At 34.1% G+C, this 23,041-nt stretch overlaps 3 pseudogenes; all 3 read left to right on the top strand.

The window, feature by feature from the left end:
- LOC18594098 lies at nucleotides 21–5,165 on the top strand (annotated as a pseudogene).
- Nucleotides 10,446–11,401, top strand: LOC108662845 (annotated as a pseudogene).
- Nucleotides 19,065–22,576, top strand: LOC108662737 (annotated as a pseudogene).

Genomic DNA, 23,041 nt, shown 5'->3' with positions numbered 1-23,041 from the left:
TAAGAACAAAAATTATTAATTCTACCCATCTTATGCATGTTTTCCTTGCTGTTTAAGGATGTCAAGTCAAGTAGGGTCTGAAATAAGTTTGGATGCTGCTATGTAACTAACATGACAACATACTTTTTGCCTATGCCGATCAAAAATTGCTAGTAGTTTCGTCAGCTACATAATGTTCATAAATATAACTTCTTTTGAACTCAGTCACACTACCCACAGGTTGCAAGCAAAGATGAGAAACTCCAACTCCTCCAGGCTTCACGTAGCCATGTTTCCTTGGTTTGCCTTTGGCCATTTCATCCCTTATCTTCACCTCTCAAACAAGCTTGCTGAGAAAGGCCATAAGGTCTCCTTTTTATTGCCTAAAGGAGCACAGCCAAAGTTGGAACAACTTAACCAATATCCAAATCTTCTTCAATTCTTTCCTCTTGTAGTTTCCCATGTAGATGGTATGCCCCCAGGCGCCGTAACTGCATCCGATGTTCCTCAACCACTACATAGCTTGCTTGCTATTGCATTTGATCAAACTCGAGATCAAGTTGTAGCCATTTTAAGGGCTATAAAGGCTGACGTGGTTTTCCATGATATGGGGCATTGGATTCCAGCCTTGGCTCACCAAATCGGCATCAAGTCCATTTACTATGCCGCGGTGTCTGCAGCCGCAAACGCTCATCTGGCAAAGGAAGTTTCAAAGGAAATGACTGTAGAAGAGCTGATAGAAGTTCCTCCTGGTTATCCTTCTTCCAAGGTGAGATTCAAAGCTGAAGAAGCTGCTATTGTAACAATTCTGCCCGAAATTTTTGGAATAGGATTGTCATTTCAGGACCGGATAATAACTGCCATGAAAGACAGTGATGTCATAGCCTTTAGGACTTACCGTGAAATTGAAGGACCTTTCTGTGACTATATTGCTCAACATTCTGGCAAGCCTGTTATGTTAACAGGGCCTTCCCTACCTGAAACAAATGCCACACAGCTTGAAGACAAATGGGCTAATTGGCTAAGCAACTTTGAGCCAAGTTCTGTGGTGTTTTGTTCATTTGGAAGCCAGATTGCATTGCAAAAGGGGGAGTTTCAAGAGTTGGTTCTTGGGCTTGAGTTATCAGGGCAACCTTTCTTGGTGGCTTTAACACCACCAGACGGATGCATAACGATTGAAGAGGCTTTGCCTGAGGGGTTTCATGAAAGGATCCAAGGAAGAGGGTTGGTGTATGGTGGTTGGGTTCCCCAGGAGCTATTACTCAGCCATTCATCTGTTGGGTGTTTCGTGAATCACTGTGGTTATGGAACCATGTGGGAATCTTTGCTCAGTGACTGCCAAATTGTGTTGATTCCCCGCTTAGGAGATCAAATTCTGAACACCAGACTAATGGTAGAGGAACTCGAGGTCGCAGTTGAAGTTCAGAAAGGAGAAAACAGGGAGATTTCCAAGGAGAACTTGAGCAAAGCCATCAAGTTGGTGATGGACAAGGACAATGAAATAGCTGGTCTGTTGAAGAGAAACCATGCCAAGCTCAAGAACATTCTTTCTAACAAAGATCTTCAAGAAGAATATATCAATACCTTCATCAAAGGTCTGCAAGATCTGGTCAAATAAGATCCAAATTGCTAAAAAAGAAGACGAATCCAATTTAGAATCCGAGTTTAGTAAACCTGTTTTACCGGTTTTTGTGCCTAGCTTTCTTAATGTTCGTCAGATCCCAATCTGACATATATAATACAATAAGTTTCCTTCAATATTCTTTACCTCTAATGTCTTGGCTCTAGATGATTTGAATAGCGGTAGGTGATGAAAAACAAATTAAATCTACTCCATCATATTCTCATTTTTCTTTATGAATCTCACCTCATCCAATCCCTCAAAAGTCCATAAGTGCATGAATTCATTGCTAATTGCTCCATACAATAAATAAATAAACAAAGTTAGTGGTTTCTCAAATAATTGGTGCGTGATAGATTTTCCTTGATAACAAAATCTGAATATGATCAAAAGTCAAGATTCCCTCAAATTGTAATGAAAGATTTCTCTTGCAAATTGCAATAAATTATTACCCAACTATACTCTAATATGATCTAAACCCAAATAGCAATAAATCTTAAATTATTAAAAAATTTTAAATAAATTTTTATTTTTTTATTACGTTAAATCAAATTCTCTTAATTTTATTTTAATTCAAATATACCTTTATGATTAATGATTGACTAACTGCGATTAATCAAAATATCATTTTAAAATTTTTATACTCATATGGCATTGACTTGGAGCATGAAAAATACCACATAACCATATCATTATGTTATTTCAGTATATCATATGACCATCTATTATGACATGTTAACATGTTATGTTAACATCATGTGGCATGAAATATCAAGTAACATTTGGACTAATGATAGTTAGTCTACTACCAAATTTAACACTTTTACTAACAAAAATTTCCATTGACAAAGGTTCAAAATTTGTGGAAAATATCATCACCGGTAAAGGGCATGCCATCAATATTTGAATATTTTGTCGAAAACCCAATCAGTAAAACATCCAACCTGTTGAAGGGATGATTGGTCTATATTGATCGTATTTCGTTGGCAAATTTTGTCGGTAATTTACTGACAGAAATTTCAACAAAAATGCTGACGAAACTTAGTAGTTCAAATGTATGTAGTTTTTGTCGATGATGTCTTCATTTCCATCAGTGGTGAAGTTTATTCTGTCACTAACGTTATACATATTTCCAGCAGTAAACTACTATATCAATTGGTAAATCCATTAGTAATAAAGTGGAATATATATGAAACCATTTTTTCCTAGGAAAATTGAAATTGATTGGTTTTGTTCATTCTTGTTATCATTTCAAATGAATAATACAAATACAAATAAATAATAATATTAAAAAAATATTATTTATAAAAAATATTTGATTTTTATAAAAATAAATAAAAAATGACAAATTATAATATTTGATATTACAATCAATAAAAAATATATAAATAAATAAACTTACATTCTAACTAGTGCCGTTGTCTCAGTCTCGCCTCTTAATTATTAAAAGGGCCCCACTGCTGTGATGAAGTCTCAAAGTGGGCTGTGGACTTCACATGTTGGAGGATCTGTGCAATACTTGATATGATTTCATATTCCATATCTCATCTCTCACAGTCATGACTTCTTTCTTCATATCCCTCATCTCCTCGAGATTCGATGGAGGAATGGTCGCAACATTGACAGTAAGAGTCGACCCACAAGCAGACTTAGACGTCTAACTCATAAACGTGCCAAACCCATAGAATAATTAAAAGCCATCTAAATATAAAAGGTAAAAACTTAATTAAATACAACAAAAATATAAAAACTTATTTGGTTTTTTTTGCTTTTTCTTAAAAAAAGAAAAGAAAGAAAACCATTGTATCCGTACGATTGCTTTTGGATCGTAAATCTTCCCTCAATTATTGATATCCGTATCACTGCTGTTTATAGATGTGAAGGAGGGTCTTAAATAATTTGGATGGTAGACACATACGTCTTCTTTCATTCTTCCTCGATTTTTAGGCAGAATCTCAAACAAAGATGAGAAACTCCAACTCCACCAAGCTTCAGGTAGCCATGTTTCCTTGGTTTGCCTTTGGCCATTTCATCCCTTATCTTCACCTCTCAAACAAGCTTGCTGAGAAAGGCCTCCAAGTTTCCTTCTTATTGCCTAAAGGAGCACAGCCAAAGTTGGAACAACTTAACCACTATCCGAATCTTATTCAATTCTTTCCTCTTGTTGTTCCCCATGTAGATGGTATCCCGCCAGGCGCCGAAACTATGTCCGATGTTCCTCAACCGCTAGGTAGCTTGCTTGCTATTGCATTTGATCAAACTCGAGATCATGTTCAAGCCATTTTAAGGGCTATAAAGCCTGATATGGTTTTCTATGATTTGAGGCATTGGATTCCAGCCTTAGCTCACCAAACCGGCAGCAAGTCCATGTACTATGCCGCGGTGTCTGCAGCCGCAAACGCGCATACGTCGACAAAGAAAGTTACAACGGAAATGACTGTAGAAGAGTTGATAGAAGTTCCTCCTGGTTATCCATCTTCCAAGGTGAAACTCAGAGCTGAAGAGGTTTCCGTTCTGACAATTGCGCGGAAAATCTTTGGAATAGGATTGTCATTTCAGGACCGGATAATAACTAGCATGAATGGCAGTGATGCCATAGCCTATAGGGCTCACCGTGAAATTGAGGGACCTTTCTGTGACTATGTTGCTCAACATTTTGGCAAGCCTGTTATGCTAACAGGGCCTTGCCTCCCTGAAACAAATCCCACACAGCTCGGCTAATTGGCTAAGCAACTTTGAGCCAAGTTCTGTGGTGTTTTGTGCATTTGGAAGCCAGATTACATTGCAAAAGGAGGAGTTTCAAGAGTTAGTTCTTGGGCTTGAGTTATCAGGGCAACCTTTCTTGGTGGCTTTAACACCACCAAACGGATGCACAAGGATTGAAGAGGCATTGCCTGAGGGGTTTCAAGAAAGGATCCAAGGACGAGGGTTGGTGTATGGTGGCTGGGTTCCCCAGGAGCTGTTACTCAGCCATCCATCTGTTGGGTGTTTTGTGAATCACTGTGGTTGTGGAACCATGTGGGAATCTTTGCTATGTAACTGCCAAATTGTGTTGATTCCCCGCTTAGGAGATCAAATTCTGAACACCAGATTAATGGTAGAGGAACTCGAGGTTGCAGTTGAAGTTGAGAAAGGAGAAAACAGGGAGATTTCCAAGGAGAACTTGAGCAAAGCCATCAAGTTGGTGATGGACAAGGACAATGAAACAGCTAGTCTGTTGAAGAGAAACCATGCCAAGCTCAAGAACATTCTTTCTAACAGAGATCTTCAAGAAGAATATATCAATAACTTCATCGAAGGTCTGCAAGATCTGGTCAAATAAGATCCAAATTGCAAAAGAAGAAGAAGAATCCAATTTAGAGTCCGAGTTTAGTAAACCTGTTTTAGTGGTGAGGTTTCTTAATGTCTATTAGATTCCAATCTGATATAATGCAATAAGTTCATTGTTAGTTTCCTTCAATATTCTTAACCTCTAATGTATTGGCTTTAGAAAGTTTTCTGTATTTATTAATGTCTAAATGATTTGAATAGCAGTAGGGGATGAAAACAAATTATATCTACTTCATCATATTGTCTTTTTTCTTATAAATCCCTCAGCCAAATGTCTCAAAAGTCAAAAGTGAATGAAATTGTAGATACTAGATTTTGGTTAATACTGTTACTCTAAAGAATTATGTTACAACATAATGTTGTATAGAGAACAATCAGAACAAGTGAAGTGTTACTTCACGCAGAATAACTAAAACAAGTGAAGCGCTACTTCAAGTACTACTTAAAGTAGAACAATTAGAAAAAGTAAAGTATTACTTCATATGGAACAACTAATACAAGTAGAACAGTCACTTTGAATAGAATAACCGCTTCACTTGGATGACAGTGAAAGTAGCTCAGAATAAGTGGCAGGGTTCATGGGTTACTTTCATCTTAGGATGTTCCAGAGAGTTTGGCTTGGTGGCTCAGATATGGAGGTAGTTAAGAGGTCTTTCTCTTAACCATTTCCTGAAGTACAAGTTTTTCACCCTCTTACCTTGTTCTCGTATACTTATTCATGTACAGCTTATTCTCTTATACCTATTCTCGTACAGCTTATTCTCTTGTACCTATTCTTGTACACCTCTTTTCTATTACCTTTACTTAAGAACAAGTCTTACTACATCCAATTACAGTAACGGTTACTTACATTAATATTTTTCATAATAATGTCATTCATTAGGCACATTAAAGCCTATTCTTATGTAACCGTCACTTTTAGCACTATATATAGAGCCTCACAATTCATTTGGGAGGACTCTTTTCTCCCCTTCCAAGCTAACACATTCTCAACTTGAGAGCTTCTCTCTCTAAATTCTCTCTCTAATTATCTTGTACTCTCTAAGTCTCTTTAAGTCTCTTCTTATTGTCTTCCATTTGCCATAGCACTTAGTACTTCAGGAACTGCTTCAATCTTCCTCTCTGCCACCTCTGGCACATCATTTTACTTATTTGCAACGCTTTCTCTCCCTATCACAAGAACCCACTTTTACAGAAATCAATTATTACTTGCTCCATGACAAAAATATATAAATAATGTTAGTGGGTCCGTAAATAATTGGTGAGTGATAACAATTACCTCGATAGTAAATCAGTAAAATCTGAATATGATCAAGAGTCAAGCATCCCACAAATTACCTTGATAGTAAATTACTTTAAACACACATGAAGTTGCTATAAGTCAACGTAATGAATGAAACACAACACTCTGATCCTGTAGATAACCAAAAATGTGACAAATTCAACATATTATTACAGCAAAAATTTTAAAAAAATAAGAAAAAGAAAAAAATAGTGGAAAAGCACATTATAACTGAAAGTTAATATTACAGCATGAGAGTGCATAATGAGGGTCTGTATAATTGTTTGATAATTACGGAGCCAACAAATAAATGGTTGACTGTCTGTTAGATATCTGCAGGTCCAGGTACAAGATACCCTACAAAACATCAACTTAGTTATAGTAAACAGATTAGTCATAAGACACCTGGGGAGTGCTTCTTCCGTTGATTCTGCCACCATAAACCATTTTATGTAATTTATTACTTTTTATTTGGTTAAAGCACCCCATGTTTTGCAAATCCTTGGACACTGTGGCTAATGCCTCAGATTTGGCATACGTTCTTCACCAAACTTAATATTCATCTAACAATTTTTAATTAATAAGATTAAGAGGAAATTATGCAAAATGGACCTCCTGATAAGGTGATTTCAAAAAAAACCACCCATATAAAGTTATCTGTTTCTAGCTAAAAAAAAGTATGAGTAGACCAAAATGTCTTTAAAAACATCGTTTGAAATTAAGCTCCAGATATCTCCCTCCTACCACAAAGAAAATAGAAATAAATGCTCAGCTGTTTGAGCTCGCTCATCTTTCTCTCTCAGCTCTCTGAACTGTCTCAACTCCGTCAACTCTCTAGTGAACACCATCGTCATCAACTCTCTGAACTATTTGAGCTTTGTCAACTCTCTATTGAGCACCATCGTCATCGGGCTGTTGTCTATCTCTCAGCATCTAGTCATATTGTCATCGATTAACAGACCCTATAGCATAGATGACATTAAGGTATGTTATTGGGTTTATTGCTGCAACACTTAAATTTGAAACATTTGCTGTAAATTAGAACATAGATTAGAAACATTGCCCAGAGTTGTTACACACCATGCATCTATAACATGTGTTAGCGTTATTTTAGCGTGTCACAACATTGGTTATTTAAGGGCAATTCGTGCAACAAGTCAGTAATTACACTAATTGGTGTGTCACACGTCATGGGTATTTTAGGCCAGTTCGTGTAAGGACACAATAATTATAGTGATTGGTGTGTCGGCGTTGGCGTGTTACAACATTTTACGTTATATGCATGGCGTGTTACAACATTTTACGTTATATGCATGACGTGTTCAACATTTTACATTATATGCATGGCGTGTTACAACATGACTGACAAATTTTAGAACACGGCATGTCATGTAATGTGTTAAATGATTAATAAATTATTGTTGTTTTCAAAATTTCAATGGGGTTCTAATTATGTGACTTGTGATAAGACACAATGATCAGTGGGTGGATGGCATTTACAAGGGTGGTGAGTCACGAATGCAGGGGGTTAAGAGTGATTTGTCGTTTGTGGGATTGATGAAGCTGGTTGAAGATGTTGTTGGGGTAAACTCAGAAATTGACGAGATTGAGTTACATGCATTGATCAGTACACCAGAAGAGCTATTACGGCCAATTACCAAGGACGATGAGGATATTGCATTAATTCTGCTAGAACAGAGGAATGTTCCGGCTGTGTATGTCAGCATTAAGGGACTCCAAACAAATGTTATGTCACGTGAAGAAGCTGAACAACATGGTAATCAACTCAATCAAAATGAAATTTACAATGCTTCACATATACCACAACATTCGGTTCGTAACCCACAACAATGGCAATTGACATATGCACAAGAATTTGTGTAGCTCGGTAGACACACGACATTCATAGAATAGTTGGTTACACAATTTTGATCAAGATGTGCATCGAACCAATTAGTTACTTCTGTCCAACAAATGCAATGATCGGGTGAAACTGTACAGGTTGTAATGGCATTTTCAAATGAGAATGCAACACTTGAGGACAACACTACGACGTTGGAGGGTGACACTGCGATGCTCGAGGATAATACTACATCTGATGAGGGAAATGAGGATTTGTTCCCTACCAGTGAAGATAGATTTGATGACAATTCAAATGATGGGCCTGATGAATGGTATGATGAGAGTTCAGACGATGACTGGCTTTATGACAATGATATTCCAATTTGCAGTAATGTTGAAGGCGAAACAGAACCTATTGGAGGTGTTGATGTAGGAGATGTTCAGTGTGATGACCCCATATACAATAACCCCATCGCTGATGCGAACGGGATTCATTCCCCTGGTACATTGCTCCATGACAGTTATTAGGATAGAGAAAATGCAGGGATATCTCGTACGTGGGTAATTTCAGGTGCAGAAAGGTTCTCCTTCCAAACAATTACAACTGAGGAGTCGACATGTGCCGATGATCGCTTATACAAAGGAAGGATATTTTCCTTAAAAGCCGAGTTGAAACGAGCTTTACACATGTTGGCTCTGAAATAACAGTTTGGGATAAGAGTAAAAAGGTCATGTAAAGCTCGTTATGAGGTTGGTTGCAAGGACAAGGCATGCAAGTTCAGTGTGCATGCAATGAAGTTACCTGAAGGAGGAGAATATTGGAAAGTTTGGACTTTTCACAAAGTACACACGTGTACTGTCGATGGTTTGCAAGGGCGATTTGCAACCATAAGTGCGAAGATAATTGGTCAACTTATGTCAAACAAGCTTCAGGCTAATGGAGTAGCATTGAGACCTAAGGACATAATTAGTGAGATAAAGGTTCAGTGGGGATTGGAATGCTTGTATGGTAAGGCCGAGCAAGCGAAGGAGTATGCGAAGAGGCTTATTTTCGATCCCCCAGAGGAGTCATTTCAACTACTACCCTCGTATTTTTATATGCTAGAACAAGAAAATCCCGACACAGTTACTGATGAGGCAGAAATATTCAAATATTATTTCTGGGCATACGGGGCTTGTATTCAGGGGTTTAGGGATGTAATGCGTCCTATGGTTGCAATTGATACGACACATCTAAAAGGTAGGTTCAAGGGTGTTCTGTTTGTTGCTGTATGCAAAGATGCGAACAAGTGCATATATCTAGTTGCATTTGGCATTGGCCATGTTGAGGACGAAGACTCGTGGATGTGGTTTCTTAGCAAGCTGCGTGATGCGGTTGTTTGTCTTGAAAACACTATGTTCATTTCTTATCAACATCTCGACATTAAGAAAGCAATCCAAAATGTATACCTAGAAGCACACCACGGTTTATGCGGGTACCACTTGAAGAAAAACTTTAAAAACAAGTTCAAGCGCGACGACATTTCTATGATTTTTACCCTTGCTCGAGATTGCTATAAGGTTTTCAATTTCAACAAACATATGAACCAGCTTAAGCAGATTCACGCGGGAGCCCACGCAGACCTTATGAAAATAGGCCCTGAGAGATGGGCACATGCCTGTTCACCAGCAAGGCGATACCAAATGATGACATCCAACATTGCGGAATGTGTTAACTCATGCTTGAAGCATGCAAGATAAATGCTAACAACTATTTTGTTCGAGTTCATCAGAGACATGTTCTAGCGTTGGTTCCATGACTGGTACGAGGAAGCCGTCAAGGTGACCACGCCTCTCAACCCTTGGGTTGCCAAGCAGTTGAGCAAACGGTTCAATGATGCACATTGCTTTGTGGTTAAACCTATCAATCGAATGGAGTTCGAAGTTAAAGATGGGAAGATGGACGGACTTGTAAACCTGTCTAGGAAGACGTGTTCATGTTGTGAGTTCCAAACAGATTTACTACCATGCAGCCATGCCATTGCAACAATAAGGTCAGAATATCTTTATTTCTTATTTGAACCTTAATTGACATAGTATTTACATTGTGCTTGAATATTGAGTTCATTGAATTTTTCAGTAAATGCAAACGTGAAACCATTGAATTCTGCGCTGACTACTACAAAATAACTATTTTGGTGGAGGGTTATGCGGGGTCTATTCACCCAGTAGGGCATCCTAGTGAGTGGGACATCCCCCCTCATGTGAAACAAATTGTCGTCTTGCCACAACCTAAGCGAGGACAAACTGGATCAAGTTGAAGCCATTATAAGGGATATAAAGCCTGATATAGTTTTCCATGATTTGAGGTATTAGATTCCAGCCTTGGCTCACCAAATCGGCATCAAGTCAATTTACTATGCCGCAATGACTGCAGCCGCAAATGCGCATATGTCGACAAAGAAAGTTGCAACGAAAATGACTATAGAAAAGTTGATAGAAGCTCCTCTTGGTTATCCTTCTTCCAAGGTGAAACTCAAAGCTGAAGAGGTTTTCATTCTGAAAATTGTGCAAAAAATCTTTGGAATAGGATTGTCATTTCAGGATCGGACATGAATGGCAGTGATGCCATAGCCTATAGGGCTCAGCGTGAAATTGAGGGACCTTTCTGTGACTATGTTGCTTAACATTTTGGAAAGCCTGTTATGCTAACAGGGCCTTGCCTCCCTGAAACAAATGCCACACAGCTTGAAGACAAATGGGCTAATTGGCTAAGCAACTTTGAGCCAAGTTTTGTGGTGTTTTGTGCATTTAGAAGCCAGATTACATTACAAAATGAGGAGTTTCAAGAGTTAGTTCTTAGGCTTGAGTTATCAGGGCAACCTTTCTTGGTGGCTTTAACACCACCAGACAGATGCACAAGGATTGAAAAGGCATTGCCTGAGGGGTTTCAAGAAAAGATTCAAGGAAGAGGGTTGCTGCATAGTGGTTGGTTTCCCCAAGAGCTGTTACTTTGTCACCCATCTATTGGGTGTTTCGTGAATCATTGTGGTCTAAGAACCATGTGGGAATCTTTACTCAGTGACTACCAAATTGTGTTGATTCCCTGCTTAAGAGATCAAATTCTGAACACCAGATTAATGGTAAAGGAACTCAAGGTTGCTGTTGAAGCTAAAAAAGGAGAAAACATGAAGATTTCCAAGGAGAACTTGAGCAAAGCCGTCAAGTTGGTGATGGAAAAGGACAATGAAATAGCTGGTCTGTTGAAGAGAAACCATGCCAAGCTCAAGAACATTCTTTCTAACAAAGATCTTTAAGAAAAATATACTAGTAACTTCATCAAAAGTCCACAAGATCTGGTCAAATAATTAAGATCCAAATTGTAAAAGCAGAATAAGAATCCAATTTAGAATCCGAGTTTAGTGAACCTGTTTGAGCGTTGTTTTTGCCTAGCTTTCTTAATGTCTATTAGATTCCAATATGATATAATGCAATAAGTTCATTGTAAATTTCCTTCAATATTCTTAACCTCTAATGTCTTGGCCTTAAATGAATTGAATAGCGGTAGGGGATAAAAAATGTCACGTCCCAAATCAAAGGCTTTAGAACATAACAGACGCCACATACTTATGAGACAAATCCCATAAGCATGCAAGGCAACAATATCATACTTAATCAATATAATATCTCCACAATCTTTTCAAAATTTACACCTCACAAAACTTCAAGTCTCAAAATATAATATTAAAATACAATCCTCTAAATGATACATATTTCTGATCTAGCTAAGATATGCTTAATAAACGAAAAACTAATTACTCACATCAAAGCTTATAATTATTCAAAGGCATACGTTAATTTTGCTAACCAAAACTCTCGCCAAGCAAGTCTATCTCCCAAACATTCAAAGATGTTGAAATCTGTAAAATGATGAGAATTAATGGAATGAGTATAACCACTCAGCAAGTAACGGACATCCCTTCAACCGAGCTAAGCATACTCCAAACATTTAGGCCAAAATTACTAATACATATATAGGTGTCAAAACAAAATTTTAAGTAATCTCATTCAAAAATATATATTGCAAAATTTCATTTTTAAATTACAAAAGTAAACGTAATTTCTCTTCCGATAACATAACTAACACAATTTCAAAGCTTTCAGATAACAGAACAAAATATAAATTCACACTAATTTCAAATTTTTATTGATCTCCTGTAAAATACTATGGCCATACTTAACCCTTACGACATAGGTCATAATCATAGCAGAAATCACAATTAACCTCAGTGGCACGGGTCATAATCATATCAAAACCACAATTAACCCCTATGGCATGGGTCACAATCGTATCAGAAGCAACCATTGACTGCTCTGAACAGCTATTACAAATACCACTATTCTGTAACTGGTGGTGCGGTTGAGAGATCGATCTCTAATCACATAATACATGTCAACATGGCCAACATTTAACCCCCATTGGCAGGATCATAACATTAACATATTAGGAGACAAAACAGAAACATATATTTTTATATTACCTGAATTTCACAAAATAGTGTATCCACTTTCTCATGCATATCAAAAACATAATCGTTTCAAATTAAATATTTACAAAGATAATCATATATGCATACAATGATAAAACTCATTTTCCAGAACAAAAATTGAAATCATATTTACTTACATATATTAGCATGCTCACCCGATTTAACAAATCATAGGACAAAATATCATGTACAAGTATGAAAATCACATTGAGGTAAATTTTAGGGTGTGAAAACACCGAAGGGATATCAGTCACTTACCTGATTTGCTAAAACCAAAATCAAAAGAAAAAGAATTAGAATCTTCTTGAATCCTATTAATTCAAAATACTCGAAATTAGAAACCAACATTTCTAACTTATCAAAACGAACGATGACTCTTTGGTGGTCATTCTAAGCATTTAAGGAGCAGCATCTCTTTTGCTTATCGAAAATCAATTTTTATTCTTTTAATAATTTATAAATACATAAAACATTCAAAACTTAGAAACTCATAGATTATAGTATAAAATCAGTAAAAATATGACGTTGGGTGAAAACATTTTAAATACAAATCCAAAATTAGATCTGAAGATTTTTTTTTTATACTTGGGGGAGGGGGGATTCGAACCCTGCTCTTTAGGCAGGGGGATAATACACCAACTAATGAGCCAAAATTAGATCTGAAGATTTTTAATAAAAATTTTCAAAATATGTCAATTCAAATTAATTTATCAGATAAATATTTATTCATAAAAAAATTCACTAAAATTCAAATAGCTTAAATTTCTAAAGTTTCTATCAAAATAGGTAGAATATAGGTGAAGAATAATTTTTGAAATAATTAAAAATAAATTCTCATAAATTCTGAAATTTCATATTCTTATGACCATTTGGCTTACTTCAAATACTTATAACTCTTAACTCGAATTATTTTCAATGATAAAATTAATGCCAATTTGAAGTATTCATATCATACTATAACACCAAAATTTATTTTAATTAAAACAAATACAAGATTCTCAAGTTTCAAAAGCCATAAATTTAGAAATTATCAGACTTACCCAGATTTTTGGGTTTTTAGTATCAACAAATCTACTTTGAGGCTTTAATTCTCCTAACAAAGGAAGCCCAAACTGAGCCATTGACATCAAATTAAACACCTCATTTCATACTACAAAAGCCCTCAAAGAAATAATCTAAAATGTTACCAAAATATGAAGTTCCGTTGACCCAAAGTTGGGTCGTCAAAACTGTTAAAATCAGGTTTCCAATTAACTTCAAAAATTCATATCTTTCTAACTACAAAGCCAAACGAAATGCTATATAAATCATTGGAAAGATCTTTCAAGACATTTCCATTGGAACCCATCATGCCACCAGAACAGTATCGGATTTGAACGGAAATTAAAGAAATATAAACTAAAGTTAAAACCTAATCATACCTTAATCATTGCTTTCTTGAATAGATCTTTCCTTTTTCTACCTTCTTCTCTAGGATTAGTTTCTCACAAATGGAATTTTTTATTTTATTTTATTTTTCTTTTCTTTAAACGTGCTAATAAAAACTGATCTTAACTTCCTTATATGTGATAAAATAAACTGACTTTACCTGTTTTCCTTTAAACATGTCTTACTATTTTTCCTTTTTAGAATTAACTTAGATAAAACTAATTGATTTTCTTTTTAAAAAGTGATGAGACATAACTGACTGTTTTTTTTAACATGATAATGTAATATGACCCCAATAAAAATAAAACCACTTTATTTGCTAAAAAGTCCTTAATATAAAACTATTCTATTATAAACTCAAATATTTTATAATTTTAATAAAACCTATTTATCAAATTTAGGATTTTGTAAACATAATAATGTTATCGTATTTTTGAGTTGGGGTATTACAAAAAAAAAGTTATATCTACTCCATCAGATTCTCATTTTTTTTTATGCATCTCTCCTCGCCCAATCCCTCAAAAGTCCAAAAGTGCATGAACTCATTGTTAATTGCTCCATACAATAAATAAATAAATAATGTTAGTGGTTTCTCAAATAACTAGTGCATGATAGATTTTCCTTGATAATAAAATCTGAATATGATAAACAATCAAGAATCTCTCAAATAGTAATGAAAGATTTCTCTTGCAAATTGCAATAAATTGTTACCCATCTATAAACTAATATAGACCTAAACCCAAATTGTAATAAATCGTAAGTTATTAAAAAATTTTAAATAAATTTTTATTTTTTATTACATTAAATTAAATTCTCATACTGTTATTTTAATTCAAATAGACCGTTTTTATTAAAGATTGACTAACTATGATTAATCAAAATGTCATTTTGTAATTTTTATACTCATATGACATTGACTTAAAGAATGAAAAATACCATGTAATTATATCATTTCAACATGTCATGTCATCGTCTGTTATGACATGTTAACATACCATGTTAGCATCATGTGGCATGAAATAAGAAGTGACATTTTGACTAACGATAGTTAGTCCACTACCAAATTTAACACTTTTACCAATGAAATTTTCCGTTGATAAAAGTTCAAAATTCGTGGAAAATATCACCACCGATAAAGAGCATGCCATCAGTATTTGAATATTTTGTCGAAAAATTATTGACAGAATATTCTATTGGAAACTCAGTCAGCAAAGCATCCAACCCGTAGAAGGGATGATTAGTCTCTATTGATTGCATTTTATCAATAAATTTTGTCTATAATTTATAGACAAAATTTTCAACAGAAGTACTGACGAAACTCAGTAGTTCGAATGTATATAGTTTTCATAGATGATGTCTTCATTTCTGCTAATGATGAAGTTTATTTTGTCATTAACGCTGTACATAATTTCATCGGTAAACTGCTATATCAGTTGGTAATTCCATTAGTAATAAAGTGGAATATATATGAAACCATTTTTTCTCTAGGAACATTGAAATTGATTGGTTTTGTTCATTCTTGTTATCATTCCAAGTGAATAATACAAATATAAGTAAACAATAATATTAAAAAATACTAATATTTACAAAAAAAAATATTTGATTTTTATAAAAAATTACAAATTATTCGATATTACAAGCAATAAAATATATATAACTAAATAAACCTACAATCTAACTAGTGTCATTGTCCTTCAGTCGCGCCTCCTTATTATTAAAAGGGCTCGACTGCTGTTGTGAAGTCTCTAAATTGGCTGTCGGCTTCACATATTGGAGGATCTACGCAATTCTTGATAATACTTGATATGACTTCATATTCCACATCTCATCCCTCATAGTCGTGACTTCTTTCTTCATATCCCTCAGTTCCTCGAGATCCGATGGAGGAGCAACCACAACATTGACAGTAAGAGTCGGACCACAGTAGACTTAGACGTATAACTCATAAACGTGCCAAACCCATAGAATAATTAAAAGCCATCTAAATATAAAAGGTAATAGTATCTGTTTCATTTATTTATCTCGGGGAGCACAGATGTATTAATTAAGAACATATACAAATATTAAGAAGTTGGCTTGATTTGGAAAAGCATAGCCAAAAAAATAGGGGAAAAAATCCATATATATTTCAGGATTAAAATGAATTACCCTTTAGAGTAAGATATAAAAGGGAAAAAATTATTCAAACCGAAGATTTACTTTATTAGTATGGAAAATGATATTCATTTGGGCTTTTGGAACAGAGTAGAATCTTTTTAAAAAATATTTTTGACTTCTGTGTGCTTTGGAAGGATAAAAACTTAATTCATATCTAAAATATTTGCATATCAATATTTTAATTTAAAAATAAAATTATTAATTTAGGGTAAAAAATTAATTTAATAAATTATTAAGAGCATATATGTGGTTAACTATTTACACATTTAGGGTTCATATGCTTTCTTATATATTACTATATAAGTATAAATATATATAGAGATAGACGAGACGAGGGATTTACTTACATTAGTGTAAAAATTATTTATATTTGATTAATCCAACCGTTGGATTTTCGTGATCTATGCACAAGAATCATGCATGTCAAATTTTAAATAATTTAAAATGTTTAAGTATTTATTTGATACAATAAAATTTCTACAGTTAAATATATATTAAAAAAGATAATATTTTAAATTAATATAATATGGATATCGAATTGATTTTGAAACTCTACATTCGAGTATAAGTTATTAAATAAAAATATAATTTGCTAAACATTAAATATACATGAAATAATAAAAAGACATAAAACTAAACACCAATCCCTCCTTACATATATATTATTATCATGGTTGTACATATTGTCATCTTCAAAAAATCCCAAAAGACAAGAAGATGAGCAGCAATTATATTCTAGATTTTTTTGTCTATAATATTTCTAAATAAATTCAAACTGAACAAAGCAAATCTGCATTCATATGATAATTTTAAGTTGTAGGCTTTCTGTCAGCATGCATGCAGTCATGTAAAATTGCAAGGATTCTAGATTTGTTCATGAAATAAATTACTTATTTGACAAACTTATCATTAAGCTAACTCAATTTTTATGGAGCAATGCATCAAATATCAATTAAGCTACAATGTTAGTTAAGAAAAAAACAGTTATCCTCGAAAACAAATAACCTTACCACTTGTAACAAGATGAAAACTTCATAAACTTGATAATTTCATCTCGATTAATTTATATTTCTTTGAATTAAGCATGGAATTAAAAGTACTTTAACATATTTGATTATATATATATATATATTCAAAAAATTAAAGAAGTAAACATGAGAAGTATATCTGATAAAGACTTAGATGTAAAGCATCTATTCATTTTTTTTTACCATACTATTCAAAAAAGTCCCTAAATTATTCAAGAAAATCCAAGTAAGTCTTTATTTTTTTATTGTGTTCAATCAACCCCTATACTTTTATTTGGGTCAAATAAGTCTTTATGATTAAAATGCAACATATCATTTTATATTCATATGACACTGACATGACATTGATATGAGATGTGAAAAATGTTACATAATCACATTTTAATTCCAAATTAACATGTCGCATCATCATCAATTATAATATGTCAACAAATTACATCAACATTAATTATAAGTATGTCACGTCAACGTCACGTGACATAAAATGACAAATAATATTTTAATTAAATCAATTATTAATTATAAATATTTATTTAACTCAAAATTAATATACAATAACTTATTTGGTTTAAAATTAAAATACAAAGATTTAATTAAACACAATAAAAATATAAAAAAATTAAATTTTTTATATAATTTAAGAACTTATTCAATTGTTTTACTTTAAAAAAAAAAGGAAAATCATTGTATCCGTATGATTGCTTTTGGATTGCAAACCTTACCTCAATTATTGATGTCCGTCCCACTGCTGTTTATTGATGTGAAGTAGCCATGTTGTTATTGTTACTTTTGATTTGATTAAAGGACCCCATGTTTTCCACATCCTTGGACCCTGTGGCTAATGCCTAAGATTTGCAGACGGGGCATACGTTCTTCACGAAACTTAGCATTCATCTAACAATTTTTAATGAATAAGAATAATCTATCTAGTACCTGACATCAATTGTTATTATAATATATTAATTAAATATTATTAATTTAATTAATTTCAAGACCAATTAGATCTAAAAAGCCCATTCATCATTTATTTTGCACTTCAATCGACTTTAGTCCAATTGTCATGGACCTGTTCTCTTTATTTAAAAGATTCTTCGTTCTTTTATTTAAAAGCTGAAGAGGCTGCTATTGAGACAATTAAGTCCAAAATCTTTGCAATTGGATTGCGCTAATATAATATGGATATCGAATTGATTAGAAACTCATATCATCCGATTGAACTTTCATTTGGTAAAAACATGTAAAGTTAAATGAAATTACATGAGAGACTATGCTTTGAACCAACTATTTCATTTGGTTAATCGAATACATCTTACTCAATAATTCAACACTAATAAATACATAATATCCAGTGACATATTTATGACCACGAATCTACATTTTTTTTTTCGTAAATATTGTTAAGTCAAGTTGTTGAACTCCTAAAAGCATTGAACTCAATTCTTAACGTTATACCAGATGTCATAAGTGACTTTTAATTTAAGGACATTGTATGAGTGGATCATATTGGTGAAGGGATCATTTCCAAAGTGTCCTCTCATTAAAGGCACTTGTACCATTGAAAAGAGCCCCACCTTGCCCCACCTTATTTAAATTATTTCATGTAAAGTTAATATAACTACTTACTTATTTAATTAATTTAATAAAATAAATTTTAAGTATTTGATCATTATTCTACCCATTTTCTGCTGTCAAGGGTGCCTAAGTCAAGTAGGGTCTTATATAAATTTGGATGCTGTCATGGTAATTACTATGAAGACTTGCTTTTTGGCTCTGCCAACAAAATTTCTAGCAGTTTTGTCAGCCACATAATGTTGATATATATAACTTCCTTTGAACTCAGTCACAGTAACACAGTTTGCAAGGCAAAGATGAGAAATCCCAACTCCTCCAAGCTTCACGTAGCCATGTTTCCATGGTTTGCCTTTGGCCATTTCATCCCTTACCTTCACCTCTCAAACAAGCTTGTTGAGAAAGGCCACAAGTTCTCCTTCTTATTGCCTAAAGAAGCACAGCCAAAGTTAGAACAATTTAACCAATATCCAAATCTTATTCAGTTCTTTCCTCTTGTTGTTTCCCATGTAGTGTTGGAATGAACCCTGCAGCTAATTGAGATTGGTTAAAACTTGATTCCAAACATGCAACAACATCACTCATATTGAATGATTAAAAGTTTTCCTTCATCAATAAGACATCAACTATAAAAAATTATAAGTCTAATTGGATGAAGTCCATGAGATTAATATGCATTGCAAGGGAACTGTAATGGGTTCCAGTTATGAGATCTTTATGCATCAAAGCGTAATCTCAAAATATTCCTGGTCAATGTATCATTGGGACTGGACATCAATGATACCTAGAGACTGATACATTTTATATTCCTTACTTGAGAAGTAAGCAACCGATCTTATAGGTTGAAGTATAGAAATACTTGGAACTAGAATGTAGATGCTTGCCTAAGAGAGCAAGTTCATTGAACATGACCCGTCATAAGAAGTGCATTTGGTAATTCACTCAAGTGTCTATGCAATACTTCTCATATGTCAGTTGTGTAAATACTCTCTAGACTTGAGACACCAGGTTATCTTATGTGTGGAGTGCTATGCTTTGATTTCATCCTTACAAGTGCCTAACCAATGATGTCAAAACAAAATGCTTTTAGGTATAACATGTAGCAAGTGAAGAAACATGAGTGGTCAATATAGGAATCATCACCCCAAGTGATACAAGGGACATATCCTAACTGTTCTTGGTTGATATTAGCTTATTAAAATCTTTAGCCAAGGCGACTTGAAGATTATGAAAGGAGTTTCATAACTCTTTATAAAGTTGATGATCAAACTTTAAGAACAAATATGGAGATTAATAAAAGTAGACATTGCACCATGCTCTTATCATCTCTGAGATATATGATGAGGGAATGAATTACACTGAAAGGCTGATCACTGAAAAGTTAAGTCAAACCATCTTGACTCTTCTAACATTTTGGTAACCATGATGGATTGCTAGATCCTAATCTTGGTCTATGAACTCTAAGTAGTTAACTTGATTAATGATAAATTTAAAGTAGTTTAAATTTATCTAATTTTAAGTTTAACTTAAGAATTATATGTTGAGTTCATTACTAACATGTTAGAAGCCTAATGAGTCACACACCTAAAATGAATGCTGAAAATAAAATGAGAGAGGTGACTAACTTGGACTTAATCAAATTGGAAGTTATGAGCGTCTCAAGCACTTGATTAGAATTGTTTAATTAAGTTGTGTGTAATTAATTAAATTATTTAATTAAATCATTGGGCCTAATTAATTAAATTGTTTAATTAAGTCATTAGGCCTAATTAATTAAATTAAACAATTAAGTTATTGGGCCTAATTGATTAAATTTGTTTAATTAAGTCATTGGGCCTAATTGATTAAAATTGTTTAATTAAATTGTTGGGCTTAATTAATTAAATTGTTTAATTAAGTTATTGGGCCTAATTGATTAAATTAAATAATTAAGTTAATTGGGCTTCTTAAGGACTTAATTAAATTGTTTATTCAAATTATTGGATTAATTGGTAGTTACAAAATAGATTTGTAATTAGGGTTTAAAATTAATCCAAGGTATAAATACCTTGCTATAGCCTCCAAACAAAATGAGAGAAAACGGTTGAAAAAAAAAAGAACGACACATTAGAAATTCCTTTTGTCTTGTCGTTCTTTGCGTTCTTGATTTCTTTTGTGCGTTCAGCCCCACAATTTTGTGTGGATTATGAGTTTATGAAACTCATCTTTGCTAGCACATTATCAAGGCATAGCACTCCCAATCTTTAAAGAAGATTTTCTAATTCATTAGTGTGGATCACCATTAAAGGCTACACAAAGATTCTTTGGACAGCTTTGGTTTGCAACAGTCAGGTTGAGGTGGTTGAGCTTTTTGAAGGCTAATTTGATGATTTAACAAATGATTCATCAACCTTTATTATTTAGGCAAACTTGATATGATCATATATATTTTATTTTCAATTTAATTCTTACTTAATTTGGCATCAAAGAGATTTTAAGAAGGTGAGGCATAATTTAATTTTAAATTTATTTCTACTACGTTTTATTTGTATTTGATGCATGATCAGCCCTCACCCAACATATAGATGGTATCCTGCCAGCGCCCAAACTACATCCGATGTTCCTGAACCACTACATAGCTTGTTTGCTATTGCATTTGATCAAACTCGAGATCAAGTTGAAACCATTTTAAGGGCTATAAAGCTGATATAGTTTTCTATGATTTGGGGTATTGGATTCCAGCCCTGACGCACCAAGTCAACATCAAGTCCATTTACTATGCTGAGGTGACTGCAGCCGCAAACGCGCATTCGTCGACAAAGAAAGTTACAAAGGAAATGACTATAGAAGAGTTGATAGAAGTTCCTACTAGTTATCCTTCTCCCAAGGTGAAACTCAAAGCTGAAGAGGTTTCCGTTCTGACAATTGCACGAAAAATCTTTGGAATAGGATTGTCATTTCAGGACCGGATAATAACTAGCATGAATGGCAGTGATGTCATAGCCTTTAGGGCTCACCGTGAAATTGAGGGACCTTTTTGTGACTATGTTGCTCAACATTTGGCAAGCCTGTTATGCTAACCGAGCCTTGCCTCCCTGAAACAAATGCCACACAGCTTGAAGACCAATGGGCTAATTGGCTAAGCAACTTTAAGCCAAGTTCTGGGGTGTTTTGTGCATTTGGAAGCCAGATTACATTGCAAAATGAGGAGTTTCAAGAGTTAGTTCTTAGGCTTGAGTTATCAGGGCAACCTTTCTTGGTGGCTTTAACACCACCAGACGGATGCACAAGGGTTGAAGAGGCATTACCTGAGGGGTTTCAAGAAAGGATTCAAGGAAGAGGGTTGCTGAGTGGTGGTTGGTTTCCCCAAGAGCTATGACTCTGTCACCCATCTATTGTGTGCTTCGTGAATCACTGTGGTGCGGGAACCATGTGGGAATCTTTGCACAGTGACTGCCAAATTGTGTTGATTCCCCGCTTAAAAGAACAATTTCTGAACACCAGATTAATGGTAGAGGAACTCAAGGTTGCTGTCGAAGATGAAAAAGGAGAAAACAGCAAGATTTCCAAGGAGAACTTGAGCAAAGCCATCAAGTTGGTGATAGACAAGGACAATGAAATATCTGGTCTGTTGAAGAGAAACCATGCCAAGCTCAAGAACATTCTTTCTAACAGAGATCTTCAAGAAGAGTATATCAATAACATCATCAAAGGTCTGCAAGATCTGGTCAAATAATTAAGATCCAAATTGCAAAAGAAGAAGAATCCAATTTAGAATCCGAGTTTAGTGAACCTGTTTTAATGGTTTTTCTGCCTAGCTTTCTTAATGTCTATCCGATTCCAATCTGATATAATACAATAAGTTCATTTTAAATTTCCTTCAATATTCTTAACCTCTAATGTCTTGGCTCGAAATGAATTGAATAGTGGTAGGGGATGAAAAATGTCACGTTCTAAATCGAAGGTTTTAGAACATAACAAACTCCGCATACTAATGAGATAAATCCTATAAGCATGCAAGGCAACAACATCATACTTAATCAATATAATATCTCCACAATCTATTCAAAATTTACACCTCACAAAACCTTAAGTCTCAAAATATAATATTAAAATATTATCCTCCAAATGATACAAATTTCTGATCTAACTAACATCTACTTAATAAACTAAAAACTGATTACTCACATCAAAACTTATAATTATCGAAAGGCATACGTTGATTTTGCTAACCAAAACTCTCGCCAAGTAAGTCTAACTCCCAAACATGCAAAGATGTTGAAATCTGTAAAATGAT

This window comes from Theobroma cacao, chromosome 7 (genome assembly GCF_000208745.1).
Source record: "Theobroma cacao cultivar B97-61/B2 chromosome 7, Criollo_cocoa_genome_V2, whole genome shotgun sequence".
Classification (NCBI taxonomy): domain Eukaryota; kingdom Viridiplantae; phylum Streptophyta; class Magnoliopsida; order Malvales; family Malvaceae; genus Theobroma; species Theobroma cacao.
This window is presented reverse-complemented; position numbering and strand designations above follow the sequence as displayed.